The 26479-nt window shown below is 31.5% G+C and overlaps 1 pseudogene; it reads right to left on the reverse strand.

Moving 5' to 3' along the window:
- The window catches only part of LOC112686466, a 41506-nt pseudogene extending 18528 nt beyond the window's left edge, over positions 1-22978 (reverse strand).
- Positions 22979-26479: the final 3501 nt, after the last annotated feature.

Below are 26479 nucleotides of genomic sequence, written 5' to 3' on the forward strand. Positions count from 1 at the left end.
ACCAGTGCATTAATTATTTTTACGCGGTCAACGCACAAACCGTGTTATGAACATTGTTGTTTGTCGTCAAAACTATAAACCGTTCGAGTGCGCGTGAGAACTATCAACGTCAGGTAATAACGTATGATCACGGTCCCGAATTTTGGCGTGTTAGCAGTGGTGACTTCCGGTCCCGTTGGTCTGTTTCTGGAAGCTCGAATGGCGTCAACGACAAAATATGTTGTTAAAATGTCGGAACTTGTAGGTGATAGGTACCATAACAATGTTCGTCGATCACCCCTACCGCGTATCGACGACTTCGTTAATAAGTTTTTTTTATTATATGTCCTTTTGCTTTGTCATTTAAACGGTCTTCTATAAACACAGTAGCCACGAGATAATTCGAAATTTCGAAATTCAGAGGATCTGACTGAAAATTCGTGTAGAATTATTTGATAAAGATTTTTTGGTTTATCGTGTATTCGAATAATTGAGAGGGAAAAATAAATAATTCGAATCAAAGAGTGGTGAAACATATCTTTATTTACATTTTTATCAATCATTTATTATACATTTCGTTCGAAATTTGTTAATGCGTACCGTTATATGTTGTTAGAAAAATCTATTATTTCCTTATGGTAAATAATTGACCACAATCCGGTTAATTGCATTTGTTCTATTATAGTTGAAAACGTAGACGTTGGGACACAAAAACGTAGGGCAACATCTTTTTTTTTTCATTAGTTTCAACTTGCCATAATAGTTTTTTTTTTATTTTCAAGCGAAAAACAATTGTACATTACACGACTTATATTCTGACTGCCTACGTATTATTCGATTTAAAAAAAAAATGATTGTCTATTGCAGAGGTTTATTTTTGTAAAATAATACGATTTATGTCAAAAAATGTATTTAAATTCAAGTGGCCCTGAATCAATCGAAATCCACTACAAACGTGTAACAACCACTTGGCTCATCATAAAAACCCTCTGATATCTAAATTACCATTTGTCATCTAATCTAAGCAACCCGATAAAAATATTTAAATTACAGTAGTGCCATGACATACTAACCTAACCAATTCATTAGTTTATTATGATTTTATGTTTATTCTAATTTATTATGATTTTATCATGCCGTAATACCTCCACTGGGAGTCCTGAACACTAACTAATCCGTCGTATTAAATATTAATTATTATTTATATTTATCTACTTATTTTCATCTATTATTTTTTTTTTGTTTTATATTGTAACAGATTGAAAAAAAAATGTATGTGATGTAAGATAAACTACGATAGTATTTTATCACCGTCGTTATAAAGTTTGTTTACGAGTAAGTAATTTATGTACCTACTTTATTTATACGTAATTGTTATATAATCGCTACAATAAATTTATTTGAGCTTAAACACAATATAAAAATTCGAATAATAGAGGTTCTGTAGAAAAAATTATATATAGATACAACTATCTATATGTTGTATATACAGAGTGTCTCCTATCGCTAAAAATTTCGAATTATCGAGGGTACGATGTACATATATTTTCTTCTTATTGTATAGGGGACAAAGCGTTTAGTTCGACTTATGGAATTTTTCGAATCCCCTAGGTTCAAACTATCGAATGACTAACTGCATTTTTAATCATTTTTTATACCTTATGTACAAGATGATAAAAATTGTATAAAGTTCACTTTTAATGAAGTGGCTACTGTCCTTAATCTAAATCCTTAAGCTAAGTCGTATAGTTCAAAGCATTTGAGATTTCTGATGTCCTTAAAGTTATCGAATAGTTGTATGGCCAGTGGATGTACATGATGATCTAGCCTCGTCTCGTGTTTGTGAATAAATGTTTGGATTTTATCTGCAAAATGCAAACAGCATCATATCGCGACGAATCGCGTCGTTTTGTTCAAATCGGAAGGCTGGAATACGATGGTTCGACTTTTTTTACAACTTTGCATTACTTCAATATCAATGTAGGTCTAACTACAGATTAGTGTATGTCTGAATGCTACAAGTCCAAATTGGTTTGATAAAAACTAGAAAAAAAAAACCCTTGGGCGTTTGTTTTGAAGAACCAATTAACCCGGAATAGTATCCGACTAACCAACAAAGTTTTTACATTTTCTTTTTTTTAAATCTGTTTTCTTATTTCCCGACGGACGAGATATTTTTAATTTAGATAAGAGTTGAGGTGCATTCCAAGGCATTTGTAAGATTATTGTGAAAATTACAATGAAACTGCATTTGGATTTAAAAATTCTTATGATGTAGTGAACTTTCATCGACGAATCGACTCATTATTAAACGATACCAAACCACTGACGGTGCAAGGACAGATGGTACCAAGGGAATATTGTCGTGCGGTTTGTCTGTAATGAATACGTATACCAAAATTTATAGACGTTATAGAGAGAGATACAGAGAGAGAGAGAGTGGGAATATTTGATGAAAATTACATACGTCGCATTGCTGTTGACAACCGACTTCGATTCGGCGCGGGTAGGGAGGGATGACTTTTCTATTGAGTTCGATTTTTACGTACATCGCTTAAAATAGCCGTGGTAATGGCGAACGACTGTGATCAGGTCGTAAACCATTCTTTTAAACATTTACGCCGATCAGATCTAACAAATGTGAGTATAGGTACACCACAGGATTGCGGAAAAAGCTCGATTGATTTCGGTTTTAATAACAAAAAAATGTATAAACATAAATAACTTAAATGTATCACTTCAAACCGGATAAATAATAATTAATATAACATTTGGGAAATGTTCTCTTTTCCCGAGTTTCGTCCCATGGTTGTATTTCGACGCAATATACGTAACAACGTGAATAGTTTTGATTTAGTATAATTTTGTTGATTTGGCATACCAAAATATTTCAATGTTAAATAGATCGATTTTTTTTTTTTGTGTGTGAACATTTTGCACACCGACTGACGATCGCCATGAAAGAGAAAATTAAGTGTAGAAATTGTTTTCATTTTTTTTAATTTTCTTACATTTGCACGCAGTGTTTTAACATCGATATATGTAACTGTGTATAATGCGTTGAACAAATTACTGCGGATTAATATTATTTTCTACTACCAGAGGTGTATAAAGCATATAATCGTTATTTGAATGCACTATATTAGAGAAAATGCGTGATGTAAGCACTTAACACTAGGCTATTTTTTAGTATTATACAAATATTGTGTATATTTTGAAAGAAAATAATTGTTTTATCTATGTCTATCTTGTTTGTAGTTTGTACGTAGACTTGACGAAATATTGTGTACACTGAAACGAACGAAATTCAATTGAAAAATTGAATTTTATAGCTGACCTATATTTTTAGAGGTTCGAGAAAAATACTATAAGTGTAGAAATTATATATCGTGTTTAATTAACAAATATTACCTCGAGAATAGGAATAGTCAAAGAAAGCATGATCAAACAAATACCTTATATGTCTCATTTTACCACGTTGTAGAAAATATAACTTACAACAAAAATATGAAAACTCTAAAGACTTCAAACCACCATTCTTTACACCTACCCATTATTTGAAAATATATGAAAACTGAAATGAAACGGTGACGATCCTTTCGCTTCACCAATGCGTTAAGATTATTTATAATTTTCAATATGTAGTTTGAATAACTTGATGACAAGTGTAATATTATACCACGTGCACTCATTCAAAAAGGTAAAAAATAAAAAAAGCAAAAGAAAGATAAAATTAAAATCTGTACTAAAACGACCGGATACTTTATATTGCTACCGGGCAGGTATGGTCAATATTGGTATACGCTAAGACCACCGGTTGGCTATCTACGTCTAAAATATCTTTAACGGAGATCTAAAAAGTGATAGAAGTGGTATCGTAGTTTCAGTGTTTTCGGATAACGGTGACTTCGTGAACTCTAAACGAGCGCATTGAAACAGATGTTATATCGGATTAATAAGTGTAGAAAAAAAATCCACTTACATAACAATATTGTTATGTACGTAGATTAATAATGTGCTAATATCTACACGGTTATTACTATATCGTTCGACGATTCGAAAATTTACATTAAATACGGATAAAATTGGGGGGAGAGAAGTTCAATAGGAGCTCAGAATTCGTTACAAACAACAACTATACACACATAGGAAGACTCTACTATCAATATTGCGTACAATTATAGTTTATGATTATGCAATTCCAAGTGTTATCATATCCAACAATCCGTTTTGGCCGACGTCGAGTTGCGTACAATCCGAAGGCTTAACCGGACCCATCCGTTACCGTAGGTAATTATTTTTGAGTTTTTCTTGTAAGACAGTGAATTTTTTTTTTTGCAGTTCATCATAAAGAAACGATTAATACTATGGTATCATCAGTTTCATCCGTTCAATTTTACTTTTATTACTAGACAGGGTTCCACGACAGGCAACTAAAAGAATATTCAAACGTTCAAGATCAAATTCAATCGTATACTCGTAATATAACACATTCAGTAGGTAATCGTTTAAATGATAAATTTCAGTTTTTAATTATTTCAACAGTTTCATGTGAACATGTTTTTCTATTGGATATTTAGCTTGGTATAAGTTACTTAGTTTAAGAGAAATAAATTAACTCTAAGAAAATAAAAAAAATAAATTAACGCTAAATAATCACACCACGAAAGTTAAACGTTTTAGTTTTTTTTCATTACCACATTTACTAATTATTTGTAGATAAAATAAAATGTTGGAGAATGTTATAGATTTTAAGAGCTGAAGATTTACCCAATTATTTAATTTAATAAATATCACACCTAATTAAATTAAATGATAAAAATAATAATTTTACTATTTTAAAATACTATAACAACTAATTCGTCTTATTCTGTTTCAATTGTATTCGAAAAATTGATAGCCGTACAGTGTTGCTTTTATTACAAGTGTATAAAGTTTGTGTGCCATTATAGACGGACTATTTAGTTTACTTACATAACAATTAACACCCGTTGGGTTCCAAGATTACCTTGGTTATTATTCTTACCGATGACCTCGACTCTCATGTTATTTTATGAAAAATGATAATATCTCCAATGATATTAGCTACAATGGTACGGTTTGGTATGATATTAAATAACTAATTAACCACTATTTAATTTTTAAATAACGCGCTTTAAGATTTAAACTCAAAAAACTAACAAAAAATAATAAAAAATCTTTCTCTCATACTATATAAAAATTATTTAGTTCTTACTGAGTTCCAAAGAAGACGCTGATGTGTTGTGTTGCAAGAGCGTGAGGTTGTGCCAACAAAAATAATTTATCTATACAGCCATCTTAAAAAAAAGTTACATATCTTGGAAAACAATTTTCTTCAAATACAACACGAAAGCACGTCATTATAATAATTTGTCAAAGAAAGTAAATACTAGAAATTAATTAAAATAGGATTTATTTTTACGGTACCGCGATAAGATTTCGTTGAGAATGGTAGGGAAAAATTACATTAGTGTATTATAGCACTGTTTGCGCAAATATGTAAACAACCAGGTATTCGAAATTTCTTCTTTTTTTTTTTCTATAATATTACATTTTAAAACTGTTTTAAAAGCGTTTGGCTGAAATCATTTTCACATAAATATTACATTGTGTTCCAGCGGTGTAGCATGGGTTTTGAGAAAATGTAAGCAGAACAACTAGTGTATTCAAAATGAATTGGTCAGTCTACGTTACACTACAATTAACTAGAAAAAAAATGTAACTATGTATAATAATGTAGTTTAAAAACGTATAAATATAAAATCTTCCATTTCTTCGCTGTAGAAATGATTTTGTTATGAAAGCTTCGATTTGGGCCGTCAATTGCCCATCCCTGGTACATCGTATCTTTGAGCTCACGTAAGACATAATACACAACTTGCAAACATCAAATATTAATGTAATGAAAATATTTTTCACCGCCAATCACGATGACTGGCAATTACAAAAGTTCTGTGTTCGTCTAGGTATTGTTATCTTAAATTTTTAAACACGTTTATAGTTTTATTATTGTTAAAAGTAAAAAAAAAAAAAAAATCAATATAATTTAATTTGAATTATAATTATAATAACATTTTAATAACTTTTTAGTTTTACTTTTTCTTAAGTGAATGCAGTGCTTAACGTGTGGTGCTTGACGTGCACAATACGTCGCTATTAGTACAAGTAAAGTTGTCAAATGACAAGAAAGTTTATATTTATAAAAAAAAGACCACACCACGTGTAGGACCGCAGTGGATATTAGGTGATATATATATATGTTGTTCGTCGTAACATCAAGGGAATACTCACGTGTTTTTAACGAGAACTCCAAATCGCACATCGTACGTACGTAAGAATTCTCTGATAATATTATATTGTGAAGGGCTCGATAACGCACTCGAATCGATGACGCAGCAGCGGTGCACAATGTAGTACATAACAAAAAATAACGGAAACCAAAAGAATGTCTGATAAAGGTTCACGTATAACGATCGGTCTGTTGTTGATCGGAGGGTCTATGTTACATTTCAGTAAAATCATCAATATTATAAACGTCCAAGAGAAAATAACGGTTTCGTGAACACACGCAGTTTACAATTACAATTTGTACTCATAAACATTTAACGTTTGCTAATGAATGTGTATGTAAATTCAAGTAATGCGTTGATCCATATAAACTAAAAACGTCATCAAATTCGATAGAGCGCATAATTTTCTGAATTCTATGCAACGAGAGGCATACGTAACAGTTACTTACCGTGGTCCAAACGAACATGCCTCAATAAAAGTGCATCAAATAACGATGAAATACAACATATTATCCTCTGGATGGTCAACAGCTCTAAGCAATTATGTAGATCGAATTTCGGATGCATGCACGTAATATGAAACGTCAAACGTCTCTTGGGACCAATAAAGTGGTGTAATAAGAAACACCGTGGGACTGTGAATAAAAATTATACATTATGATTTGTTGATGAATAGAATTTAAAAACTGACCCATTCGATACGATACGTAATAAAGAATAAGCTTTTGGTTTAGGTTAGGTTTTGATGTATTCCGATTCTGAATAAATGCAATCAATCCAACGTAATCTCTACTAGTTATGTTGAATGTCATTTTTGTTAACGTTATTCTACAAAAAACTTATAATAATTGATACTTATAATTTAAATCAAATATTTTACTAAAAAACATCGAGTTAATAATTGTTGATACTATATAACAATGATATAATTGGTAACGTCATTACGATTTAGATATTTAAAAATATTGTCATTTATTTAGTAATCACCCATAAATATTATTGAATAGTTCTTAGTAATCGAATAATCAAGATAGTTCGTTCACTAGTCATTGCATTTTATAAAATAATAAAATTCAGCGAAATTGTATATTTAAAACTTGTATGTGTACACGAGTAATAATGATTTTTTTTTTCAAGTCTATTTATTTGTTTAGGAAATATTTAATGTCTGTTAATAAGATTTTGCATTTGAATATATAAAAGAATCTATTCAAATGATATCTGAAATATATTGAAATCGTGGTCAAATAGTTTTTTTAATGAACAATTGAATTGGATATAAAACATATTGTACGTGAATCGTTCGAAATCGTTTTTCGAACGCAATTTTTTGATTATTTCACTGATCCAGTGTACTCGTATAATGTATGTTGGGTTTATAATAATACAAAATAGTAAAAATAAAACAAAAAAAGATTCCGTACTTGTATAACCATAGCAACGAGAATAAAACAATAGCTGATGACGATAAAAATAACGAAGATGACGTTGGCAATGGCGATGGATGAAATAATATTACAAATAAAAGAATAAAAAAATTACTTTGGGGTATTGTGTTTGTTACGAATTCGTTTCCATGCGCTAACACGAGGCACATGACTACACGAAACGAACCGAAGTTCAGCGAATCAGTTTTGTTATAAATGAATCGAAAACAAAAGAACACAGCAATTGCTATGCGATAACATCAGATTAATTTGTCCGGTCCATCTATCGGTTTAAATTTCCAACGAACGTGTCCAAATTTTGTCACGAATCGTATGCAAATCCCCTTTGCCCGAGGTTCGGTTGTACGAATTCTAAACCAACCTTTGAAAATGTTAAAAATGATCCGTTTAAGTTTTCGGTCTGTTGCGTTATTCGTGAGCAAACGCCATCGGTCTCGTTGATCTCTGTATGTTATTAAGTAGGTACTAGTATAGCATTTCGATAACACTTCTAACATTTTTGATGACCTCGAAAAACTAACCGGTACAAATGACGAAAATAAACGATCACCCATGGTTCATCAGAAACACGATATTTCGCATTGATTTTCAATCAATCAAAACTTATGTAAAAATATTATCGATCAGATTTAAACCACAATTGTCCAAATTAAAAAGAGCACGATTATTTGATTTCCCCCAATACCGTCTACTCGAATGAGTAGCAATACCATAGACGGGATAACTGGATCTACGATTTCCTTGATTTTTATACATAATTTTTTGTTAACTTTCACTATGTTAGTATAAGATTATTAGGTATTATCTTTTTTTTTTATAAGCAGCTGCAAATATTATAAACTTCAAACTACGTTATAATTATCTTTAAGTCTAGATGACATGATCGACAACAGTAAACTTTTATATTGAAAATAATAAAATGGTTTTAACACGTAGATTAACAATTCGAAATATCGTTGACAAAGCGCGATTTAAAAAGAAAAAAATTCATCCTGACCGCATCAAGTTAAATAGTACGTTTCAAAACAGACCTGAATCCAAACCAATCGATGTGCCATCAGTGTACACCTAAACGGTTACTCTGCTTAGGTTAGACAAAGAGCAACAAAATGAACGGTACGGATCGCGTCATTATCGTTCGGTAAATCGTCGCCCACGCATTAGCCGCGACGAAACTGACATTTTCACGATCTCGTCGCGCTGGAGTGGCGCGTTTGGATGATCAATGTTGACGTCGAATCCTCGACGACGGTTTCCTCCGCCGGACGGCCACCGATTATACGGTGGTACACGTCGTATGTTTTCCGGCGGTGTACAGAACGTGTATTATTGTCCGCGCCGCAAATGACAACAAAGCACGACGACGGTTAGGATGCAATTGTAATGACGACGATGGACGTTGACGGGTAGAAGATTTTTGACCACATCGAATCCGTGAATTATTCGTTAATCGTTTCACTTTTGTGGGAAAATGTGTTGCGTTTCAATATTTTCGACCTATTAACATTCCGTCATAGATAGATGTTACGTGTATTAGGTGTATTAGTAGGGCGTGTACCAGAGCATATTTCAACATAAAAGAGCACGTGGCAATAGTGCCCCATCCCCCAGTGATAGTTGAATGCTACCCAGTGGTGGGTAATTGTGTCACTAACCAACACATAACATCACTACGATAGGAGTTGATTTTCCCTGTATGTTTCTCCGCAGAAGAACACCACGTCTATGAACTACGATGGTAGACAATTTTATTGAAGTGTCACCTAGTGAAAATTACTTAAAATATGTTCTGGCATGTACCGGTACGGACATTGCACGACTGGCCATCGATTGCGTTCCGATAACACGATGAACAGCCGTTAATACGTTTCGACCAGTGTTCAAAATACCATCGGACGATATCGATTCGTAACTATTTCGAACGTAGCACCGGACCGGAAGTCTCTGGTTTACGGGCCACCTGTTTTATTCGAAATATTGTCGGCTGTGTGCGCGCCGAGTTACGGACACTACCGGTTTAAATAAACCGCACGCGTTTTACGCGTTTGTAGTGTAAGAGACGATTTACCGTTGGCATTGGTGTCGGTGGTACACGGATACGGATGAAATGTCATATTTTTTAGCAGAACGGTTTGTTTCGAATCTCGACGAATCGTTATGTCGCGTGCGTTATTAAAACAGCACAATTTTTGCGGTCAACATCGCAAAACGTGATCTTCCCCCGGTCGGTGTCGATCAAACACTGTACGAGACCAACGACGACGGTAATAAATTGTCGCGATACCGACAACGGCCGGTGTGAAGAGCTTATCGAAACCACGGAAACAGTTTTTCATGTCCGTGCGCACAGTATTTATACGGAATATAAGCTAAATCTAACCGGACCCAGTGACTGTTTCCGTACGGTTTCCCTTTCCAATCGGAAAACACGGGCACAGATGGTGCACCTCTTGAGATTCGTGTCCCCCGTCACCACTACAGGAGCAAAATTCAAAAACGCCTTAGCTCATGACCTCAAGAATGTTCCATTTGCCGATTCGATACTCGGTAACCGGTTCTGACGACCGCCCGGTAAAATATACCGAACCCCTAACGAGTGCCCCTCGTTTTGTATATATTTTTGTTTAATTATTCACCTCTTATACATACTATATTGCGGGACACGTAGGAAATGTCATCGCGCAATAGCCGTCGTTAAACATTAATTTCTCGTCTAATGCTCAGCCGCCCGTAAAACAGTACTCGAATGAAATGCTCGCGTCTATAATAACGATTGTTATTCGGCGGCCGAGGTGAACTGGTACGACCGAGTGGGCAATGTCGTCGTTGACAGTTGGGTGTGCGTCATCGCGTGGTCGACTTTTACACGTCGGCCGATACGAAAATAGACATGCCCCCCCCCAACGTAGCAGTAGGACGTTACCGAGGACCCGTCTAAATACGCTCGGTGGAACGCAGGGATCAGCAAGTGATCATCTATCGGAATCCTGGTGGTTAAGGCGATGAATACGCACGAGACCCGTGGGGAGGGGTATTTGTATCCTGTATGTTGGAGTTGTTTCACTAAAATGTTTTGCAAAAACTATGCCGTGTTTTGATCACGAAACAACTCGGACGAGACCGTAATCCGAGTTCGTTCGATCGAAGCACGATTAAATCCATCGAATCCCACGCCGTCATCGCCGCGGTGACGTCGTAGTACTTACCTACTGCATCCGAAGACGTTCCCACTCTTATCTTCGTTTCGGAGTTCGTGACACAGCGGTTCTGCGGATTTCGTAACGTCTATTGCAGTGTACGCCAACACCCGGACCGGTGTACTTGCCGTGACGGCACGAGTGCAAATCAATAACAACAGTCCTAAATTATCGAACCAATGAACAGAAACGAATAATGGTTATCGACTAAAACTTCTTTCGACGTATTTTATGCATGATATAGGCACCGTTGGTAGTAATGGTAATATTATTACAACGAATGTTATTCGATGTCATACATTGGCACGTTAAATCGGTATAGTTGATTTTTTTGTACTACGATATTTCATGAATTATGCCATTTTCAAACGATAAATATAATAATACGTTCTAAAACCTTATATTATAACTACATAAATAATGTAATGTTATTATTACAAGCTTTGATATTGTAAAACCGTTTTTTTTTTGGTAAATTAGTGAAGTGCAAACGAACGTAAGAAGAGCAGTAAAACGACGGTATTCTCCCGATCACCGAGAAGCTTCTTGAATGACTGAACATTTTTCATCATTACCAAAACAAAAAAAAATAATAATAATAATAATAATAATAATAATAATAATAATAATGAACAATAGAAATTATCGTAGGGCTCACTTTGTATTGTTATTATTAACCGATAACAATGTGTTGTTTAACGTAATGTGTTTCGGATTCAAAGCGAAACGAGAAATGTATATTTATTTGACAAACATTTTTTTTCATAAATAAATATAAATATAAATATTTTAATCCTCTTCAATCTTTTGGTAAACCATAGCAACTGAGAAATTCAAAATTCATGTAAGAAACTCTTTCGGAACACAATTATTGTTGAAAATATTTGAAATTAACAATCCTCAAAAATCACAATGTTGATGATATTTTTTTACCTAAATAATTGTGAAAAGGATGATAATCTTAGGTCGTTTGAAACATCACGATCAGCTAAGATACAGGGTTAGATAAACGGTATTGTTGTATTAGTATATCAATGCACCATTCATCTAAGTGAAAGAGTTTAGTTGAATCAGTTTATATTTTTTAAGATATAGTTGAATTTATGATGTTTTAACTTTCGCAACAAATGATTAGGGAAAATCGAAAATCTAACATTTTAAGTACTTATTTCAGCCTAACCTATTTCAACGCTACAAACTTCATTAAAATATTTTGAAACTATGTCTCCAATTAAATAACTAATATCCTTTTTTTTCCATACGAAGAAAATCATATAAAAATCTTTAACCTATAATCTAATAACTTTTGAATATTTTTTTTAACTTCTCGTCAAATCAAAATTATTTTATCGATATTTTCGATAAAAATCTAAGAAAATATCAGCATTTTAATTTAGGTATGGTCGAATACCACTTTATTTATTTTTAAAAAATTTTTACCTATTTAATTAAATTTACCTTGCGCCACCAAGCTCACCCATGTGAAACGGCATGCTTTAATTTTAATAAAAACTTCATTCGTCGCTTCAATAACACCGATTTCAAAATCAAAATGTAGAATTTCAATTTATGATAGCTTTTTGCAAAAACTTAACAATTATTTCTATACATTTAAAATTTATTCTTAAAAAAAATTAACTTAATATATATTAGTTCGGTTTTTATAACCATGAATAATGTATAATTGCAATAAAAACATTTTGAAGTACAATCGAATGTCCCGTCAGCAACTACATTTGTGCAACTCGTCAATTCAATTATCTTCAGTTGTTATACATATAAAAGAACAATCGTCAGGTAAATGGATATATTTTTCCCCTCTAAACATTAAGAACTCTTCCTTTTGTGATCATTTCAGTTGCATAATGGCGTGTTCCAAATATTTAGGGAAGGGTCAGGAGAATTTCCGTCTTTCAATACACATTGGTTTTCTAACAGATTTTAGATCTTTATGATCTAATGTGGTTCTACTGCTATTCGTATATTCTCTTTTAATTATTTTTAATGGCAAAAAGTACGTATGGAATTTGTACCTTTTCATTTGCAATTTTCCCGTAAAACTTGATTTTTTGAACTGAATCTACAGTGCAGTTATGCTCACTAGTATTTTTTGAAATTGAGTTGTCAGTTATCGTTAATAGTGTATCTGTACACTGTTTTTTACAACATCCTCGTCTAACATATCCATCAGTCGACTGTCTGATGTATCGAAATTGGTACCCACTACAAATCTCAACAAATATTTCCTTTTTTCCGAACTCATATGGCGAATTTTATTTTCCATTTTAAAAAATCAATATAAAACGTTAAACTAAAAATATATGAACACTGACTGACACAAATTAAATCATGAACTGTCATCATATACGCGATTATAGTATAATCGTATCCGTTTGGGAATTCACAATAAGGATAATTCTTAATATCAGTGGACGATATTGGCACTATCGGGTATAGGAAGAATTTTACCGGCCCAGCGATATTATTATTATTATATTATTCACCGCAAATAAATTTGGTAACGTTGCATAAAACTGAAAATTATATAGAACGTCCAATTGTACATTTAAAAAAGGTACCATCGATAAGTAGCATTGCTCTCCAGTTTGAACACTACCCGTTTTTTCAACCCAAATGTAATTCACCATTTTATTTAATTTAAATAGCCTAAACAATTAAAAAACTAAATAATAATAAGTAATACATTTTGTCAATTATACCTATTATAACATACGATGATACAAGCATTAGATGAAAATTGCACACACATATGACCATCGTTTTTGGATCTACGATGAAAAAAAAAATCAATATTGTCAAAAACCGGTAAGTCGTAAATGTTGCCTTAGTATAACTTTTCATCAGTTTTTCGCAATGATTAAAAAAACTGTTGGGGGATTGGTATAACCCTTGAAATTACAAAATTTAATCCAAATTCAATTTTTTCATCGAAATCATATACACAGACACAAAAACACACACACACACACACACCACGGTAAAACCAATGCATTTTTCGCTTTACAGAGAGTTTAAAAGACATCAAGTGTCCGAATATTTTATGTTACAGTTACGTTACAAGTAATTTTATGATGAACAATTCATCATTTTTTTGACAATATACATAATTTCCAAAGTATTTTTTTAAATTTTTTTTAATTTTAATTTAAGTTTTCAATAATATTCGAAAAAAATAAGAAAAATTTGAAAAGTAACATATTATAATGTATAAAATATAAACATATATAAAGTGGATAATGTAAATAGGTGCGTTTTTATCAATAATTTGATCGTTGTTGATAAAGAATGAATTGGTTTTTATAATAACAATTATCAAAGGGCAGTTATTTTTCGAGCTTTAGTAAAAAATATGAAATGTCACGTATTGTAATCTCACCCGTAATTAAACATTTTGTTTGATGTATTTCAATTCGTCATTACATTTTTCGACCACTTCAATGTTTTATGGTTTCCCGAGATCTTCTTTGAATTTTATGAACTGTCAGATTTTTCGAATATTAAACCAAGTTGAACGTAAGTCCGTGAGATATATTTTAGGTCTTGCTAATTTTGTACGATGGAATTAATTACAATCATATTATATTATTGTACAACAATGTGCAACTGATCTTAAGCCGGGGCACGTTCTTCTGGTATATTCGAGAGCGCACATTCAACGTTTAGCTTATGAGCCCATGTTGCCGTTTAAGACTCACGTCAGCTACTAACCTCGGTAAACCGTGAACATTGTCAAGATCTGACAGACGATACAAGTGTAATGTTACTCCGTTATTTTATGAACTACGTACTGTATTTTGTCACTTTACTTATTGTAGCTATAGGACATTCAATAGTCAAGTGCACGGGCTCGCATTATTATATTATTATATTATATGACACACGACACCGTAATGCAGATTTACCGTTCGCCGTAATTTTCGATAATTATACGTTTTGGTCATCGGTTTTAGCTAATCGTGTTAGTCGTGGCCTACGAGTTCTTGAATAATACCTACCTCACAACGAACACATTCATTATAAACCGGTTATCGTAACATTATAATGTATCTGTAGCAAGTTGTACCCTGGAACCATGTGTTCGGCACCAAAACGCACTTGAATTTGTTGTAAACGAAACACATTTTATTTTTAACTAAACAAATCGTGTGGATCCGATCAGCAAAAAAATTCGATGTAAATAATTATACCGGTATAACGATAAGAATATACGTGCACCAGTGAGTTCCTGCGTGAGAGTAGCAGGTAAACAATTGCATACGTTAGTTCCTACTTGATAAGAAAAAAGTTGTGTTAATTAATTTCTGTACGGTGGAAAAATTACACTGTGATTTTTGGATTTTTTCAATTTGGGATTTTGTTAAATTTTTAAGTTATAGAAATAAAATATGAAATATCGCGTTATACGATTTTTATTACATTTTATAATCATCACATGTTTATTTGTGGAATGTATTTTGCGATTCTTTTTTATATTTTTTTTTTCCACCGCGTAATAACTGATAAACATTTCTGGTTTATACCGTGTAGGAACTTACTCGTGTGTAACTTTTCAGCGCCGTGTAGGAACTTTCATTCGCCTCATACACTAGATAAATGTTTTGCGTTGTTAATGTTAATACTTTGGGCGGCGAATGAAAATTTAGATTTAATGACAAAAATATCGGTGGTTTCACACATTTTTTTTTTTTAGATTAAGCCTATGACCCACTGGGGCACTACCATACTCCTAGTTGATTATTAATAACATCATCCATATGGTTACAGTTGCGCAGCACGCGTTTAACTTATTTAACTATTTGATACTTCCCGAGGGTATTTATACACGCATTAGTGTTGACAAAAAAAAAAATGTATATATTTATAGTACGTCACATCCAAATTGTAGTTTTCAAAAAATTAATATCCATTTCATGAATGTCATTCAGATTGTGTAAGTTTCTGTATTTCGGTCAGTGTGATGGACAAATCTTATCCATGAGATGGACATTTTTATTTTCACTTGTCGCATTACTTTTTTTATTTTTCGTTTCAATGGTCAACTTTTCATAAAATCAAAATGTACATGGTGCATAAAAAAATAGTATTGTTACATAGTTGATTTTCAATAATTTAAAATCAAACTCCATAGAATATCTTTGAACTACATTTAAATTCCAATATCAATGAAAATAATATAAAACTATATTATATCTTTAAATATAAATTTTTTATCAAGACATAGCTCGTCAGGTCTTCACGGAAGATACAACCAATCTTATTGAGCTACATACATGTAAATACACCTAACGCCTAGTAAGGCTAATATTTGATACAGCACATGATAAACACAGAAAAAAATTACTAAAATATTATAGTTAAATAAAATATAGTAATATTATTACTATTTAATAAGTAAAGTAAATACAATTATATAATTATTAAGAATACGTATATAAATATAGTTTTTTATCATAGCAATTATTATTATATTTTGTAGTTACTGCAATTTTTAATGGATAAATTAACAATAAAATATTTACTTTATTATCGGAACTAAGATTTTCCTAGGCATATTTTATCCCCGGTAAGATTATCATAGGTTAATTATACCACCTTCAGTGGGTACGATTATCCTAGAAAAGTTTTACTTCCGATAAGACTATCCTAGGATAATATTATCTCTCAGTAAGAATTTACTAGGATATTTTTACCCCCCCCCCCGGGGTACAATTTTCCTACGTTCTAAAAACACAACATAAATATATTTATTTTTTTTAAATGATCTGTTTTTTAATCTAAAGACAATAGTGTAAGTATTTTATTAATAAAATTTGTTTTTTCTCCTTCCTGTTATCTACTGAAAATAATTTTTATTAACAGATCATATGCAATTTTAGATTTCAGTACCACAATTTTGCTAATTTTCTATATTTTATGATTTTCCGGTAACTGGCATAATAAACATGCAGAAAATTTGGTGTAATTAGTAACGCCTTACAAATAATATCCAAAAATATTATGATTTGGGTGAAATCGATAAACGTTTGGCTGTCACAGTACCAATCTAAGGAAACCGACGATCAGTAATTAAATACAGACATTTATAACGCACGTATACACGAAAATATACTGATCAAAGTTTCGTATTTGTTGGCCCGACAGAGTCAGCTAGACTATTGTATGCGTTGCGATTATTGTGACAATATACAATTTATATTTTATTTTTTGCCGTCTATGCTCTGTCCCAGTGGAAGCATAAGCGCCAAAATGAGATAATAAAAATTAAATTCGTACCGTACAAGAGCGCCCAAAATCCTAGGTGCGCACAGTGTGTAATAAATGTAGTGCAAATGTATAAAATTACAGATATGTGAAAAAAGTGGGATTAAAAAATCAAACAATTTATTAAATTTATATTTATATATGTATAATATATATCATAATTTATTATTGATATTTTTTTTATAAAATCGTAATTTTTAAATAACTACTTACATAAAATTTTGGCGCTTATATTAAATGTTAAGTATAACAGATATACAATATTAGATTGGCGCTTAAGTACTACACATTTTGGCGCAAATGATAGGTAATTTTTGTACCTTTGGCGCTTATGTTATATAGCCCTCTGCCCCTCTAGATTTTAATTTTTTAAAAATTGGCCCGATAATAACTTTGAGGTGCCCACCCCTGAACTAAAGCATAGTTATTATTATCATGCTTATCAACATTGTTTGATACGTACCTACATTGATACATAATTACCTCATATAGCTATTGTATATTGTCACTATTTTACCTGTACACAAACGGGAACCAATGCGGCTACTCTCGAAAATCTTAGCCCCCCCCCCCCCCGGTAATATTTTCCGGGGGTAGGATTTGACTGGAAAACCGGTCCATGAAACGATATATGATGAAAAAAAAATATTTTGCGTGGAATATTATTAATTAAAAAATTATTAAACAAAACATTCAAACAAGTTGGAGAAAAAATCAACTCAATCAAATTTAAATAATAAAAGTTTGAGTAAATCATATTTTTATGAATACATAGGAAAAGGAAATAAATGCATTTTAAATGTACCCCAAACATGAGCTAGGGTGTGTGGAAATAATCAGTGCTAATAGGGAGGTCTGGTATATAATTATTTCAAGTTTAAGTTCAACCCGATCTGTATAAAATTCAAATATTTTATAATACTTCAAATGGCTAGGTATAACAAAGAGAATATAGAGAAGTTTAGAAACATGGTAAAAGAAGTACCTTGTTAATTAAAAGCTTATACAAGGTTGATATTATTTCATTTTTTAAGTGCCTCCGTGTGATTACACTAAATATAATATATTACATTTTGGGTGATATAATTTTTTTTTTTTAGGTTATCATTTTCAACCTCACAATTTCTATCACGTAATAAATAATATTTTTCTTAGCACATTGAAGAATATATCAATAAGATGTGTTATGTATATGTGGTATTCATTTCATGTAAATTTACTATGAATTTAACTAGGTTTTATTACTTTTATGTTCATGAAATGGAACGCAATTCAGTTTAGGGTAACGGTTTTCTATTTAATAAAGACCTGTTTCAATAGAGGTATACAATTGTACTTTATTAATCGAACACATATTTCATTCATAGTTATTGAAGTGCCAATTTTTTCTGTTATGAATAATGGTTATTAATTAACTTAAATAATTTAAATTCAGATAAAAACAACAGTTCGGTTCCTAAGTTAAGGTTAAGGTTTTATATCCATTCCAACCAAACAAGGTATAATAATATAAAATAAGAAAGGAGTAGGTTATTATAATGTTTTCCCTATAAAGAAATTGCTGCTCCACTTTAAAAATCGTATAGTGAAGAGTCTTTGAAAATTAAATATTTTTTTTTTTTTTTTATTTGACTGATGTATATTATGTGTTAATCGAATTTATTTATGATATACATTATTTATGTATTCAACTAAAGTAACCTTTACAATTCTTATTATTAATTTATGTTAACAGAATAATTTTTGGTTCCGTATAAAAGAATTCCGTGAAATACAGACGCGTAAACATATTTATAATTTAAAATAATTTTAGTTGTAAATTTTTATATTTTTTTTCCCCCTACTCTGCTATTTAAATTATTTATTCTGCATGCAACTAACTTCTGAAATTGTATTTATATTTTTTGATTTACAAAAAGGTATTTAAATTTATTTAACCTCTTAGCCTTGTCCACAATGTTTCTTTTGTAAATTCGTAATAACATTCAGCAACAATAATATAATGACGCACTCGTCTATTTATAGTTCCATACAATTTGAATTTATACATGACTTGTGAACGAAAATCCTTTTAACTATTACAGAATTAGGTATATTACTTGTAAATATTATTGTTATACGTATCAATACGATAGAGTTACACGAAGCGAGTCAAGTTCATATTGATTTTTCCTTGTATACCGACATATTGGTGATGTTAGTGTTTTCGTTTTGAAACGAAGAAATCTAACAGTTTTACGTGAATTCAAGCGTATATCGTTATAATTCAAATATCAAATAGATTACAATTAAAATGTCGCAATTTTAATATTCTTTGTATGGCAACAGCAAGTGGATAATATTTCAGAACTAGGTCTGTTCACAAACTTAGCGATTTACAATATCGAGAATGATAATATTATAGTTATCCGTGTAGCATAATGTCACTTTAGTATTCTATTAAAAATATAACTTATTATTAATTATTTGTTATGATATTTAGAAACGTACGTTGAAGAAATTAAAAAAACTGAATTTCATATCACGGCCATTTAAGAAAAAGATCAAAATTGTGTGTCATCATTAATGATTCCAAAAGTGATAAATATTTTTATTTTTTTTTTTATTTGCACAATTTGTATTCTTCTTCAATAAACATGTTTTGTGATTTCAGTCATCAAACTGGTTATATTCGGGTCTTCTGATTTTAAGGATACCCGATTGCTCATCACATTTACTTAAACAATGTACTTCCAAATATAATTTTTTTAAATATAATTAGTATATTTACAATAAATTAACTATTCAATTTATATTTTAACTTAATACAATTATTTTTTAACATAAATATATTAATGCTTATTATATTAGTAAGCTTATTGGCTGTGACATGTGGTAAAAATTAATTCAAATTGGTTATGGTTATAGTTAGTGATGGGCAAATTCCTGGGAATATATTTTTGGGAATTTCCCCGGTGAAAATCTCGGGAATTTCCCGGAAATATAATAAGTTTTTAAAAATTGATCATAGGTTTCAGTTTTAAATTAAACTTATGGCAGTAAATGATACAAATTACAGTATTTTACTGATATTATTACAGTTTATATTTTTATTTGTAATAACAGTAATCAAATATCTTTTTGCCATTTACAGTTTTTTCTTGTTAATATGACCAACACGCCAAATTTTTTTATCAACAGCCATTTCAACAGAAAATTTGACTAGCGCCAAATAAATAACGTACTTTATATACTAATACGTACACTAGATTTAAACAGAAAAAGTTATTAACAGAAATGTTAAGAAGTTTGTGAAGTGTGAAACTAAAAATTTAACTTACTTGGCAATATAGTAACAGAAATTAAATGTATAAAACTAATAACTATGTAAATGGAAATTACTAAACTGAAATAACGATAATTCTATAGAATATATTGCTTATCAATACTCAATAATATGAAATTTCTCGAGATGCTGGAAATTATCCGGGAATATTCCCTATTCCCGAGAATATTCCTAGTGGCACATTACTAGTTTTAGGTACGTAACCGTATAAACTATAGAAGTTTTATAATGTCATTTTGATTTATTCACTTTTACGTATACTGTGATTTTTCACATTTATATCTGTTAATAGACAAATAACCAGAGAACGGATTTTGAAGGCATTTGCTTTTTTTTTTCTATTGCTCTAAAATGAAGGTATGGCAGCTAAAAATTCGATTTATACTACTTAGAATAAAATACACGACATTTTATTTGGTTTATTTTGCTTTTTTGGGTATTTTGGATACTTTTTTTGTTTTCAAATTACATTTTTCAAAATGTGTACTAAATAAACGTATTTAAAATATTAATATTTGTTTTTTATATAATGTTTTCCAAAACTTCAATCTCTTTTTGACAACCTTTCCCCGTATGTTCAGTTTGTCACGTATCATATGGTATAGTACATTAATTTATCTTGAAACGACAATAAATATGCTCTAGTTCTGGAAATAATCTACTCAGAATTATAGTTTAGTTTTCGTTATAACACCGTATAGTAATTTAAAAAATGCGGAAAATGATTAATTTTTTTTTTAATGTTTTAATTTTTTCACTATGAATACTTTTTTTAATTTTTTTTTTTTTATGAGATTTGTACAGATTTATTGAGTTTTTTTTTTAATACTTTTCTTTAGTTTTTTATGGCCTTAAATCCGTATTCTACAATTAACACATGTAGATACATAATTTGTATTCTTTATTTATTGTTTTGATTTGAAATTTTTAATTTATATTTTAAAGATAATTTTAAGAAGATTTGGAGAGAATATTCAAAATTTAATTTTTCTTCTATATCTATTAGTCTTACAAGTTAGAATGAAACTATCAAATTTTTCAAACATAAAAATTTCACACAAGCGCTAAGTGAACAAAATGCGGTATAACTTGAATGATAACAGTTGCATATAAATCTTTAATTCACGTTAAAACTATTTTACGGATTTTCAATCGGCTCCTTAATAATACCATTTATCTGTACTAAATCGATTTGCAGTTGAAAATTAGTATAAACAAACAACACAATATGCCGTCTAATGATTGTTGGATTTATTATATTATGACACATGGTGCGTATCATTACGTTTATATAGTTCATACACATTATAATATGAATATCTTGTAAGCACTAGTAAAAATGAAAAACACTTGATAAAAACGGTGTTATGTTATCGTTATAGTTACCGTAGGATATTTACCGATAATCTCATTCGATAACACAATTTACACGCATGGCGTTAATACATTATTTATAACCAAATTGTTCTATGCTTTAATGGCATTGACTTATAGAGTTGATCCATCGGAATATCTAATAACCATATCTACATATTACACAACAGTGACTAAACTTCTCGTTACCGAAATGTATCAAAACGACGTTTTATGAACATAACAATATTACAATGTAGGTAGATACGTAAATAGTTGGCTCGTAAACGTAACAAATGTTCGGACTGTGAAAAAAAAAAAAATCACTATTGGTCTTGCACACCTAGATAGAAAACACATCGTTAAGCGTGACACCGAATAACAGTGCAAATGTATTTGAATACTTTTAAACTGTTTTAATGGTATTTATATTTGGAATGACGAAAAAAACTATCTAAATCTAATTATAAATGTTTTAGTAGGTGACTAAATAGTATTATTTTTCATGCTTAAATCATTGTTCAGTCTGTCTACTAATTCGTTGCTATTTGATACTATTATTTTTTCTTGAAATGTGATTGATGCGCAGTAAATATTGAGAAAACCAAATGTTTCTTAAGCGAATCATAAAAATATGACGAAAATACAAACCATAATAGATTCAATGTTCGCCCCATGTGTATTATACATTTAATTAAAACGGATATGAATTATAATTTTAATGTTAACCAAAATTATATTGAGGCCAATGATCGCAAATGCCGTTATAAATGTTTCTTAATGAAACATGTAATATGTATGAACGAACACGTAAAATACGACACAGTCCCAAGTTTGAAATGAATTCCTAAAACGACCCTTTAGAACACCGTTAGGAATGTATTATTTTAACACCGTATTAATAAACAGGAAAATATGTGAAAAAGATTTCAATATAAATTATGTCAAAGAAGTCGAAAAACAAATATTTCCAAACTTTTCTAAACTTTTACTAGAGGCTTTATCTATTCTTATAAGTTCAGACACCTGTGAAAGGTCGTTCTTTTCAATGAGACGAATAAAACATTGGCTTAGATCTTCCATGGCCCATAATCGATTTACAAATTTATCTATTTTAAATATAAAGAGCCTCATTCGTTCCGTGACTGTTGTCCGCAACACACGTAACAGTTGTCCATGTACACAGTTTCTTTTATTTCTTAAATCTAACCTAACCAATTTAATTGTAAATGGTGTCAAAAAAATCCGGGTACCGGCCTGTATATCCTCCAGCCGTCATCGCCAAGAGATTTTAACTTCTCAAACCCAAATCAACAAAAATCGGTAATTATAATTACTATATGGCATCTACGTCGTCTGCGTCGTCCGCGCTCCCCAGCATTGCCGGCGGCAGCTGTTTATCTAATCCAACCCAAGTCACGATAACGACAATACGCACAATGAACCGCAACAATAATATAAATACTACAACTACCGTGAAAAATAAAATCTCAAATAAAAATAAAACAAATTCCACTTCGTCCAGTCGTATATAGAGTGCATCAAGTGATGTGTTCGAAAATTCTGATATGAACATGAACGATACCGTAAATAATTCTAAAAAAACTGGTAGGATTCTTTCATCATCTGGCGAACCTTCCACAAACAAAATAGCTAAGACGACACAAAAAAGTATATTTTCAACAACAAATAGATACTTCTACCTTCATGTTGAGGACAATCATGAGATAGAATACCCACCTCTGAATCCATCAAACGAAGCATCCGACGATATCAGTGAACCCGCCAAACCTCCACCATCTCCACCACCAATTACAGTTCAAGGAGTACTTGATTTTGTTGCACTTCGCAATGATTTTCTCAAACTGCTTGGTACAGAAAATTTCTTATTCAAATCATCCTCTAATGATTTAAAAATCCTCACTAAGAATTCCGACTCTTATAGAGCTGTGATAAAGTATCTAAATAAACAAAAAGCCGAATATCATACCCATTAACAACGTGAGAACAAAGCTTTTCGTATTGTTGTACGTAATATTCATCCTTCCACCCCATTAAACGAGATTGGAATTGCCATTTAAAAAATTGGCTACACAGTGCGTCAAGTTGCTAACGTCCGTCAGAAAGTAACAAAAAAAAATTTGCCTCTCTTCTTTGTCGATCTTGAACCAGCTGAGATCAACAAAGATATATTCTACATAACATCCATTCTTCACACCAAAGTTCGAATTGAAGAACCATATAAACGTCGGGAATTAATTCAATGCCAAAACTGCCAGAAATACGGCCACTCTAAAAGCTATTGCTCACATCCATCTCGCTGCGTCCGCTGCGCTGAATTTCACACATCTTCATCTTGTACTAAATCCATAGATCAACCGCCAACGTGCGCTCTCTGTGGAGGAAGTCATCCGTCAAATTACTGCGGATGTACCGTTCACAAAGACCTACAGAAATTTCACAATAATTCTAAATCCACAACTAAACAAAATGTTAATTTAAACTGTAATGTAAATGAGGGTAAAACCACTAGCGATGGAACACTTTCTGGTCAACCTTATCTCAATTTAAATAATACCAAGAAATTCCCAAACCTTTCAACAAACGCGTCTCACCCGCAAGATAGCAAAGACAAACCAAATTACAACAAAAAAAAATCATTACAATTCAAATATGTTTAATACTCAACTCGATAACAATTTAACCTCTCAATTTTCTTCATTCTTATCAGAATTAAAATTAGTGATAAATCCTTTAATCCAATTTCTCACTACTGTCATAAATAAACTAATTCTAAAAGATGTTAAATAAACAAGCGAACATTAACTACCTTAGAATTTTTCTTTGGAACGCAAACGGTCTTAAACGTCATGAACCTGAACTGCTCAACCTATTCACAGAAAAACATATAGACATTGCATTTATCTCAGAAACTTACTGCACTTCAAATACTAAAAACTTTTTCCTAGGTATAACATTTATCAAACCAACCACCCTGATGATACTGCCCATGGGGGCTCGGCCATTATAATTTCAAAAAAAATAAAATGTCAACCGTTACTTAATTACAAAACTAACACTATTCAAGCCACAAACATCTTATTACTCTGAATCATATTTCGACAACTATATCCGCAGTTTATTGTCCTCCAAGGTCTGCAGTATCATCTGAACATCTATCTCAATTTTTGAACTCGGTCGCTCATTCCTTATAGGCGGTGACTTCAATGCCAAACACTCACGATGAGGTTGTCAGACCGATAACACTAGAGGTCGGTTGCTTCAAAATATTATACAGAACACAAGAATTACATTCATATCTCCTCCGGGGCCTACTTACTGGCCCTCCCACCAAAACCGGCACCCCGATATTTTAGATTATTTTCTAATCACAATCCCAAGACACATTACCCATTCCATAAAAAATCTAGTAGATCCAACATGTGACCACATTTTAGTTTTTCTTAATCTGAATTGTGAGATTTACTACAATCCTCCCCGCCCTTCCTTAGCGAAAGAACCAGTCAATTGGAGTTCCTTTTCAAAAAATCTAGAAAATGCCACTAACCTAAAAATCTCACCCATATCAACCGACCAGATCGATGAAGCAGCGCAAAACCTAACGACTTCAATTCAAACCGCCGTTTATAAAGCATCGTATGTCACAAATACACCTGACAACTCAAAATATAATATCCTGCCTCACCAAATCCAAAAATGAATAGTAAAAAAAAGAAGAGTCCGCTCGTTATGGCAAAGATCCAACCTGCCTTTTGATAAAAGATTATTAAATTATCTATCATATTTAATTAAAAAACTCATTATAAAACACAAATTCAACTTTTTCCAAGAAAAATTTCAATCACTAAATTCTAATGAAGGTTCTCTATGGAGAACTGCCAGAAATATTCTCAAAATCAAAGAACAAGCTACGCCGCTCAATGAACCAAATGGAGAGCTAGTAATCTCTAACAAAGATAAAGCTGAACTTTTTGGAGACCATCTTTCAAATATATTTACATCACATTTTAATGTTAATCCTGATTCTGCGCACATCGAAAACATTGCCAGATTTCTTGACAGTCCTTTACCAATGTCTCTCCCAGCAAAACACACAACCCCAAATGAAATCAAACACTTAATTAGCAAACTAAAACCAGGGAAGTCACCTGGATATGACTTAATTACAAACAAAATATTACATCACTTACCCAATAAAACTCTATTACTTCTCACATTTATTTACAATTCCATGTTAAGACTTTCTCACTTCCCTCAGATCTGGAAATTTTCTATTGTAATATTTATACATAAACCTGGTAAACCCAAACACCTACCGTCATCCTATAGACCTTTAAGTCTATACCAATTTTAGCTAAATTGTTCGAGAAAATTATCATCAAAATAATTAGACCACTCATACATTCAAACAATTTAATACCCCACACACAATTTGGTTTTAGGACATCTCACTCGACAGTAAATCAAATACACAGAATTACTGATAAAATTCAAATTTCATTTGAAAATAAAGAATAACTCTATAATAAAGACTAACTCCTGAGTTTTTCTAGATGTGGCCTA

Source organism: Sipha flava, unplaced genomic scaffold, assembly GCF_003268045.1.
Source record: "Sipha flava isolate LNK unplaced genomic scaffold, YSA_version1 309_pilon_pilon, whole genome shotgun sequence".
Classification (NCBI taxonomy): Eukaryota; Metazoa; Arthropoda; class Insecta; order Hemiptera; family Aphididae; genus Sipha; species Sipha flava.